Source organism: Pinus tabuliformis, chromosome 1_1, assembly GCF_031772625.1.
Source record: "Pinus tabuliformis cultivar Carrire ecotype Pingquan chromosome 1_1, CPIR1, whole genome shotgun sequence".
NCBI classification, from domain to species: domain Eukaryota; kingdom Viridiplantae; phylum Streptophyta; class Pinopsida; order Pinales; family Pinaceae; genus Pinus; species Pinus tabuliformis.
The window spans coordinates 662,631,939-662,642,617 of record NC_142297.1 but is presented as its reverse complement, the minus strand read 5'-3'; the positions used below and the strand labels follow the sequence as shown (position 1 = coordinate 662,642,617).

Here is a 10,679-nt window from a genome sequence, read left to right as displayed (position 1 = left end):
TTTGATATTTACCTTTCCTTTTACTTTGGTATTTTTGAAATTATATTTGTTTTAATTTAAAATTAATTTTGAACTTTAAATTAGGTTTAGATTTCTAGACATCTTTTCATTTAAAGTTAGGTTTTATTTAATTTTTTTATTTTAAATTTAGGTTAGTAAATTAAAAAAAAGAAAAAGAAAAAAATAAAATAAAAAGTTAATGATTAAAATTAGAATTTTTTTTAAAGATATATTCATAGCTTTCGTTTTAGTTGAAAATTTTCAGATTTAGGTGTTCTTAAAATTTTCGGTTTTAGATTAGACTGGGTTAAAACTTGAGGGGTTTTTATATTATATATATATATACAAATAAAATAAGAAAACCAGAAGGGGCATCGTCGTATTCTTTCTCCCGCTCCCGCGGCATCAACTTCTCGTCCCCGTAGCTCAGCTCCGACAGCCGGCTCCCCTTTGCACTCCGACTGTCCCTTGCGGCCTCTGCACCAACATCATCCAGGCTCTCCGCCATCCTATTGAGCCACCCTTTCTCCACATTTCCTTACGGCCGGTGCTGGCTCACATTATCCCAGCATAAAACCTACCGCATTACGTCGGCTCTTTGCAGTTCAATCCACGACAGCGCCAAAGCCGGCTCCTTTCGCCCCCCCTGTTCGCAGAGATCCCTTGGTCACAAGCATTGGTCGCCCGCGAGCAGCTAGTTTTTCCACAGATTCTCCTCGAAAATCAAATTGGCCAACAGTTTCGGTTAATTTCGAAATCTCATTGGTACGTTGACAATTTCATAAATTTTTCAAAAGAAGTTTGAATTTCTGGTGAACTGGCGTTAACCGAAAAGATTGAAAATCGACAGACATTTTTCCTTGCACAATTACTGCGAATCAATTTACTCTAAATGCGATATTGAATTTCCCTGGTTCAATGAACGACATTTCTGAAATATATTCTTGGTCCTACTTCGTTATATTTTATAATATCTTAAGCAAGATTGTCTGAAAAATTGACACGCGACCGTTAATTTTATGGTTATACAAAATTTGACTTAAATATGTATTGTAACGTGGTAACCAGTCCTTTGAAACTTTGGTTATACAAAATTTGACTTAAATATGTATTGTAACGTGGTAACCAGTCCTTTGAAACTTGATTGCGATCGTCAAATGCATAAATTAACCCTTGAAGTTACAACTTGGTAAATCTTGGGCAGCATATTCATTTCGAATTTTTTGAAACATATTTGATGCTCTGGAAACTTTGTTTCTTGATTAGTCATCATCTTATGATTGCCAATGAACAAAATAAACTTGGGTAATGATTTTTGGTGTGTTGGCATGTTAAACATATGATTGAAGGATCTCATGGAGCAAATAAATGATTGTTAGTTTCTAAATGATATGATAGCTCCTCGGCATAGTTGATTTGGTGCATACTTGATTTATGGTACTTTGTGAAATTTGCTCATGGAAGACCTGCTGTGAGATTTAATCATCAGTGAGATTTAATCATTGGTGGTGATTGTTTGAAGTTTGAACATCGGCCATTTTCATTGATAAATTGGTTTTATGCTAATTGCTCACACATTTCGAATGGTCAAAAAATCAGTTGTGTCATTCATCCATACCAACGATAAATTTAAAATTGGATTTAAATATAGGGAAACCCCCCTTAGGTTAGAAGAGCTAGCCTAGAAGTGAGGGCGGTTGCCAAAGTGGCGGTGGGCAATTTTTCTTGTTTGTGTACATAGTTCTTCCTTTTGATAGGTTTACTTTAGTGAGAACTTGTGAGATAACAAGCCTCACTCTTCTCTAAGCCCATCTCTTGCAAGTAGCTATCTATCCTCAAGTATCATGCCCAAGGTACCTGCTTGAGCCCATAGAGTACATTTTTCAACCTGCAAACATGGGAATCCCTCCCATGCACCTCGAACTCCTCAAGCTGCTCGATGTAGACTTCTTCCTCAATGATCCCATTGAGGAAGGCAATCTTGACATTCATTTGTTGCACTCTCCAACCCATCTCTGGTGCTATAGAGATAATAACCCAAATTGAGGTATATTTTCTATAATGGCGAATGTCTCCTCGTAGTCAACCTCCTCTCACTGTGAGAACCCCTTAGCTATGAAGTGCGCCTTGAACTTCTCCGCTCTCCCATCAATTACGTGCTTAATCTTGTAGATCCATCGCGATTCAACCACCCTCTTGCCCTCTGGCCAAAGCACTACCTCCCACCATGGCATCTTTCCAAACTTGCTGATGAATATCTTCTTGATAACTAGAAGGCTTTGCATCAGTTAGCTCCGTCACGAGTGCCATGTGGCCAGTGTATCTCTGTGGCTGCATGCTCTCCCTAGTAGACCTCTTAGGAGGCCCCACATCCTTGGCATCTCTCAGTGTCTATGTGGCCCACCTAGGTTGCCCCCTGCTTGATGTGGAAGGCTTATTTTATGGAATAAGATCTCCCTGCTTCTCCTCATCCTCGTGAATAACCTGTGTACCAATACTTATACTTATGCCTATGCCCTATCCTTGTGGATATGGATCTTGTCTCCTCTCCTCCTTTGTCCTTGTGAGTCTTGACCTCCTACATATGTTGGATTACCATCCCGTGTGGGCCTTTTGAAAGCCCTCTCTTCGTCGAACCGTACATCCCTGTGCACCATTGCCTTCTTGAGCGTTGATATACATGGTAGCCTTCTGAATTTTCACTGTATCTGACGAAGATCCCCTTCTTTGAAGTCGGTTCCAAATTCGGTTTCTTCTCAAAGAGGTGTGTGACATTACATCAGACACCCAAATATCTAGAAGTGCTCCACATTCAATTTCCTGCCTATGTATGCCTCCTCTAGAGTCATCCTCCGCAAGACCTTGGGGGGACTCCTGTTCAGAATGTACACTGTGTTATTACAAGCCTTAGCCGAGAAAAAAAAATGGGCAACTCTTGATCTCGCACAACCCCAACTATAACCCTTTTCTTCCTCTTTCTTACTTCGTTCTATTGAGGATTATAAGGAACAATAAGCTCCTTTTTTATCTTCCCACTCGCATAAAGCTCAATGAAGGCATTCAAGGTTTATTCACCCTCATTGTCTGATCACAACACCTGAATATCTCCCCATTTGATTCTCCACAAGAGCTTTGAACTCTTGGGAAATGTCAAAGACCTTGTCCTTGGTTTTGAGGAAAGAAATCTAGGTCTTTTTGGAGTATGTTGGATGGTGTTGCTATTGATGTCAACCGATGGAGTTGATTGGATTTGATTTTGACCAAAAACACTAGTCATTGATGTCAAATGAACAATGAACGCTTCTTAGAATTGCATAGATTACATCAAGTTGAAGGCTACACTGTTGGATGGTTGAAAACCCAGGTCTTAGGGTTTGGGTTCCTTGGATTGAGAATGTACCCTGATTTTGTCGAGGGTTTTTGGTAGGTCAAATCATTGAGTTTGAGTTGGAGATCCATGTCATTAGATTCTCCTCGAAAAGATGTTTCTATTGATATGTGGTACGCCCCGAGAGGCCTCCTGGTTTGAGAGATATTCACAATTAAAGTTGGTGACCTCAGTTTCTGGACTAGAACCCCAAGGGGTAGTGATATGACACCTCCTCCTATAATTGCCAATATGTGATGTTATTTATCACCGTAATCTTACCATGTATAAGTTACATAACTTCAAGAACCAAAGACAATAAATCAATCATTGACTTCACACACCCTTCTGTTCCCTACAAAACACACCACATAGATTTAGTGTATGAGTTTCTTAGCATTCAAACAAACTAGTAGATAATAACTACTAATTTAAAATTAATCCTATTAAGAATTAGAGAGTTCCTAAATATCCTAAAAGGCCTACCAAATGAAGCCCCTAATTAGCCTTACTACACTATAAAAAGAGACTCCTCCTAACCTCCAAAACATAACATCTCAACAAATATTTCCATGCCTAAGCTCTGAAATCACTCGACTTTTGTGTGGTAGATCAACAAAGTTCTTTTCTTGAGGTAGTTTGAAGTTCGATCCTCTTTTAGGGCAGCGAAATTGCAGGAAGTAAGTAACATTTTTCTTTTGTCTTGATTGGGTATTGTGTGGCAAGTTCAACCTTGTAGCAACTCTATTAGAGCAAGGCCGCAAGCTTGGGCAAACATTTATTTACTATTCTCAAGCCTTCTGTCCTTCCTTTTTGGCCCTGTGGTTAGGGTATCAAATTCAGGGAATTCACTTGAAATTGGAGTGTAGGATTAAGTCTTGATTTTCAGCCCTCTTTTAGGATTGAATTCAAGTCTCTTTTACGTTGAAATTTTGTTTTTGGTTTTGGATTCGCTTGTGTGTCTTTGTAGGTTTGTTGGGCATCTAGCTTGACAAACTTCTCTATTATCTTTGCACTACAATTACTTCTAAATGAGAAGGTGCGGTGACTTGATCGTACATGTTCAAACTTAACTTGTGCACAATCTTTGACGAAGAACTATTATAGTAACATACCTTAAGAATTGTTATAGTAATCTACAATAAGTAGCAGAAATTCATGATTTTAACTTGAGATTCCTCAAAGAAAGATAACTTCCTGAAGCAGCTTGCGGCCTAGTTCAAACAACAAATCATTTTCAAGATTGATTGGTCCCTGAAGGCTCAGATCACATGAAGGGAATGTGATTTAATTAATGGCATAACTATGGTTTGACCAAACCTATGAATCACTACTCTGAAGATTGACGACCTAGTCTTATTACTGTTCTATATTTCATAGTCTTGTATAACTTGTAATGTGATAACCATGATTATGTACCATATGAATGACTCTTGATGTAAATAACTGTATCACACATGGTAGTAATCTTATGAGGGCTATAACTTGTTAATTTAACATTGACCTCATAAAGTCTTGACATTAATACACAGACCTGACAATGATGTGAAACAATGATTAACTTAGTAAGCATTCTATGACATAAATTTGAGTTTGACTTTGACTTAATACATTCACACGATCTTGTACAATGACTTGAACACAACAGCTAGGCAAGTGATGAACTCGACCAATAACATGACACTTAACATCCACTATTGTGACAATTGTTTTGATAGCCTATTAAGATTTGCATCTAAAGGTACATGTTAACAAATGATGTGATTATGTGTGATAGGGCAGCAAGGGACACAATAAATATTGACCTTGTGTTGACTTGATACCTACATGATCTATTGACCTGATCTTGACTACATGTACTTCACAAGTGTCTTGACTATACTTTTGACAAGCCATCTAATTGGTATGACAATGTTGTAGTCATATTGATGACACTGTTTGAGTTGACACCTATCAATTTGATCAATTGACTTGACTTATGGACTTATGACAATATTGATCTAGGGTTGGTCTTGAAATAAAAACGTAGGGTTTCTCTTGTATGACCTAGGATTTGTGCATAGGTGACATAATTGTAATCTTGCAGGGCAAGAAGTTTTGAAGCCAATATCATCTAGTTGTACAACATATTGAAGAAGAATGGATAACAGGGCTTGACCAATCAAACAATGGTGTTTACTTATATGCTGGTAGCCCTCTGGTGACAGAGTTTGAAAGCACTGCTTCCAGGTTATTGGGATGACCTGAGGCACCTTGGTTTGTGCTGTTATTTGATAACAGTACCAGATGGTTGTAGCATCAAGTGCAACCTGATATGATGATGACATTGTTTATGCATTGATGACTATTCATTCCTGAGCAATGATATGTAGTGTGCAGTGACAATGATGTGCAGTTGAATAATGATAGCTTGATGTGTAGCATTGTGTTGTGATCAATTTGTGGGAACAATGATTAGTGGCTACCAGGATTTGACATTTATTTTACATATTTTTTACAACTATTTTACATTGATTCAAAGTAGAGGGGATCCAGTGTGAAAATTGTGAAATGTGATCTACCAACTCTTTTGGGTGATTGGAGTCACCTTTAGGTTGTGGCCTGAGAACACTTTAGGGTGGCAGGGTGTTGCTAGGGCAAGTTGTGGATTGCGTAGGGCGTTGTGGCATCCATTCAGTTGTGGCTAATAAGCTAACAGGGCAATGAAACATCCTCTCCGACAACAGCTAGTAAACAGAGTGTTGAGGCACTCATCAAGTTGTGGCTTGATCTACAGGGCGTTGGGGCATCCTTCTGGTTGCAACATAATATTAGGGTCTAATAGCGTCCTACAAGTTGTGGCTTGTGAATTAGGGGGTTGACGTCTCCCTCAATTGTAGTTGAAATCTTGATGTAATTAATTTTTCTTTTGAAGAGAGAAGAAGACAATTACTAAGAAGCGTTCGATGGTTTTTGACCTGGAGGGGGTTTTCCACCTAAAAATCTTTGTGTCCACTGTTTTATCTTTCTACATTGTTGTATGGTGTTGTCTAATGTGGATTATTGTTTATGATTCTCTGAAGAAGAACAATAATAATAAATGAAGTTTAACTAATGCTCCGAAAAAGATTAAAAAGTGCTAATTGCTAAGAAACACTGATTCACCCCCCCTCTTAGTATTTTCAGTAGAGTAGTCATTAATAAATGTGACATAGTAATTGCATCCATTGAGGGATACAAAAGACATAGGCTTGCATATGTTTGAATATATAAGATCCAACACGCCCTTGGATCTGCTGTCATCGGGTGGGAAAACTGCCTTGGCATATTTTCTCATAGCACAACCTTCACATGGGTCACGCCTCTCTGTGCTAAACTTTGGTAGCCCTGTCACTGTATGATTGAGCACATTAAGCACTCCATGGTGAAGATGCATTATCCTCTTGTGCCATAACTTCCCCAAATCACAACTCTTGCTCACTAATATCTGGATCAAACTGCAACCTGTATAGCTTGCCTTTGCGCACAACAATCGCCTTTGTGCACTTTCCCTTTGTGCCCTTGTGTCAGATGTAGACTGCCCCTTCATAGAAGGTCACCACGTCAGTGTTTTAAGATTCGGCTGGCTCGGAACCGATTCGGTCGAGTTGGTCCAAGTCAAGGCGTCACCGGGTCGACTCAGCCAGTGAACCGGTTCTGCTGGCCGGGTTATTACCGAGCTGGCCGAGTTGTCTAACAACTCCGCTGGGTTGGATGACAACCGCCCGTGAACTAAAAAAAAACGATTTTTTAAAATTTTTTTGCTTTTGGGGGACTCCAAAATTTTCACTATGATACTTTAATGGTTTTTTTCCTTAAATAAGTTTATCTCGTTTGATCTTGAGAGGTTTGTTTAGGTGGTATCACATATGTAGTAGAGATTCCTTAAGGGATAGCTTCATTCTTCTTCAAAACCTCCCAATAGGTTTTTTGCCCATTTCTTAAAGCAAGCTAACTTTGTGGCCCCAACCTTGGCCCTCCAAAGATGAGCATCGAGCCTTGAGTTGATTCTACGTGATGCTACACCCCTTGATGAGCCTCCAAATGCTAAAGCACTAAACTTAAAAGCTTGGACGTTGGACTATTTGATGATATGCCCAAATGGACTGAAGATGCCCCCTGGCTGGCCTTGACCCTGTTTTGGTGGATGGTGCCTTCTTCCAAAGCATAAATGAGGATGGTTATCATTGAGATGACTTAGGAGGGCTAGCACACACCTCTTTGATGCCAATGCTTACCCTTAGGGGTGTCATGTCACTCACATGCTTGAAAAGGGTGACATAGGGTCTCTCCTAGATGACATCATAGTGGAGGATGCACCTTTTGAAGATGTACACATGCACTTTGGGACTTTCTTGGAGCGAGGAACACTCCTGGACCCTTGTATTAGTTCCTTGATGACTTACAATCTATTTTGGAGGATAACGCCATTTCTAGCCTCCTTGGTTATGTGTTTTTGTTTTGACCTCTACATCATCATCATGTATGTATTGGACAGTGCACAGGGTGCCATTTTGATATAATGGATATATTCATGAGCGTACTTTGATCATATGTTGTCTTCTATCTATATTCTAATGCTGTGTGTTTGGAAACATGAATGAAAATCTTTAAAATTATGTTTTTTTTTATAAAATAAATAATTATTTAATTTATTTTTTACAATGACCGAGTCATTGAAATCGAGCCGACCAAGTCGATATCGAGTCGGAGTCGACCCTCGGCCGAGTCGGAGTTTTAAAACATACCACGTACCCTTTGTCCTCCAAGGTTGATACTAGAAATAGGTTCTTGATTAGTCATGGAACACTGAGCACCTTTGTCACTTTGAGGGGTTTTGAAGGCTCCCTCTGAACATGACAGTACTGCGGCTTGCTGCCTTATACTTAGCATCATTTCCTAGCTCGATGTGGAGATCAATTTCCTCCTCACACAACTTGCTAAAGACCTCACACACCCTTGTCATATGGCACGATGCACCACTATCTATGTCCCACACTATTTTGGTCACTGAGCTTGATAGATATGTAATGAGGCTGAAGTATACCTCAAAACTACTTAAGAAGTCTTCAATCTGCGTTGAGGCCACCACTTCTGACTTGATCTTCTTCTTCTTGTGACAGGAAATATACTTCACTTTTTTGAAGTCACTTCCTTCTTTCCCTTGGACACCACCTCATTACTGTTGGAGCTCTTTTTCTTGGGCTTCCTCTTGCCTTTTCCTACAAGCACCAAGTTCTCCTCATCCTTATTTTTGGATGCACCACTCTGTTGAGGTCCCACTCTTGTTTGTTCTTGGATGAAGTCATCCCACAACCGCTCCCAGTTAGGGAGATGCTCTCTCGCCATAATCCCCTTGACGAAAACATCCCATTTCTTTGTGAATTTATTTAGTGCTACGCGCACTAGTTTTGGGTCGTGTATGGTCTCCCGCATGGTTGCAAGCTCGTCCCTTATCTGAGTAATGCGAGTGAGGTATGAAGCCACTCGTTCTACCCTGACCATCTTGGTGCTACTCAATTTCTCTCAAGTTACCATCTTTTTGTTCTAGTTGTCGCTTTGATAGAGCTTTATGAGAGGCTCCCACATTTCTCTAGTAGGATTTTTCCCAGAAATATGATGGATTATATGGTTCTTCACCCTATCTAAGGTGATGCGCCTAGCCTTCACATCTTGCTTCTTGTACACAAGTTGTGTTGGATCAACTGGGGGATGTTGTACCTAGTCAATGAGATCCCAGATTTCATTCTCCTCCAACACGAGAGCATTGCGCTCTCTCCAGGTTGTGAAGTTCGATGCACCCTCTAACCTGTCCTTAAAGTACAACCTTGTGGCCATGACTGAAAAATCTTTGCTTCACTCAACCTTTGCGCTAACTGTAGATCACTACTCTGAAAAACCACAAGCTGACCTCTGAATATTGTCAAATTTGTTCCCTGCTCTTCAAAGACGCTCTAATGCCATGTAAGTTTCCGAAGCCCAACACAAGAATTAGTTCCCAACAAAATTTTTATGCTGAGAAATAAATTGTAGTGACCAATTAATTTTGATTTGTAAACTAACCACTATGAGGCTCTTTTGTTAAGTTATGGTATGTTCTATGCTTATAACAGTTTACTTCTTTTTCTTATTATATTCCACCGATTAGCAATCACATGTACATAAAGTAAAGTGTAGATAGAACATTAAACGATCGACAGAAAACAAGCCAAGACAAGAGACACAAGATGTGGCGGCTAGCCAGGGACAAACCCCACAATGTGTGGGGAAACCCTTTGATCAAATCTTCTTTTATCTTCAATAATTCAGCAGAGAGAAATAGTACAATAAATATGATTCATATCAGCAGTAGCAAACCCTAGATCAGTAGCATCAGCATTAGCGGCTTCATTATCAAACTAGGGCAGACCATATCTCACAAACCGACAGTCGGATTGACTTCATTCCACCACCAAAAGTTTCGGCTTCCAGAGGAGGTTCAGATGAACCTACAGCGCAGTTCAGATGATGAGATCTTCTAGGCCACGCAAGTCAATCTTTACTTCTGCAGTTGCAGCTTCAGTTTCAGCAGTTTCCAGCTTCAAACTAGGGCAGTCGATATCTTGCAAACCGTTCGTCGGATTGACTTCATTCCACCACCAAAAGTTGCGGCTTTCAAAGGAGGTTCAGATGAACCTACAACGCAGTTCCAAAGAGGAGATCTTTTAGGCCACGCAAGTCAATCTTTACTTCTGCAGTTGCAGCTTCAGTTTCAGCAGTTTCCGGCTTCAAACTAGGGTAGTCGATATCTTGCAAACTATTCGTCGGATTGACTTCATTCCACTACCAAAAGTTGCGGCTTTCAAAGGAGGTTCAGATGAACCTACAGCGCAGTTCCAAAGAGGAGATCTTCTAGGCCACGCAAGTCAATATTTACTTCTGCAGTTGCAGCTTCAAATTCAACAGCTTCTGGCTTCACATGTGTGAGAGAGAGACCCATTTCAACGCAGTAGAGAAGAGACTCATATCTGCGCAGTAGAGAGAGAGAGATGTGATGAGATGAGTGAGTCCAAATGAGGAAAAGTCCTCTTATATTTATACACAACGTTGGTGGGTGAATAGATGCGACTGTTGGGCTTCTGAGCCTACATGAGTTGTAGGTCGGCTTGATAATAATTCCATAATCAAAATAAATTCATATCTCCATGAATACTTATCGGAATTGGATGATCTTTATATCAATCCTACACCTCTCGACGAGAGGAATCTAATAAAAATATTATTAGCCATGAATAAGATGACCCACATGAAGTTT

At 39.8% G+C, this 10,679-nt stretch overlaps 1 protein-coding gene across 3 annotated transcripts in view; it reads left to right on the top strand.

Annotated features, from left to right (window-relative positions):
* The first annotated feature begins 356 nt into the window (after positions 1 to 356).
* Positions 357 to 10,679, top strand: part of LOC149215132 (origin of replication complex subunit 4-like) — a 357,573-nt gene continuing 347,250 nt past the window's right edge. For all 3 annotated transcript variants that reach the window (XM_089392537.1, XM_089392536.1, XM_089392535.1), the window contains exon 1: positions 357 to 765. The gene's annotated coding sequence lies outside the window, so the exon portion shown is untranslated. The remainder of the gene's footprint in view (positions 766 to 10,679) is intronic.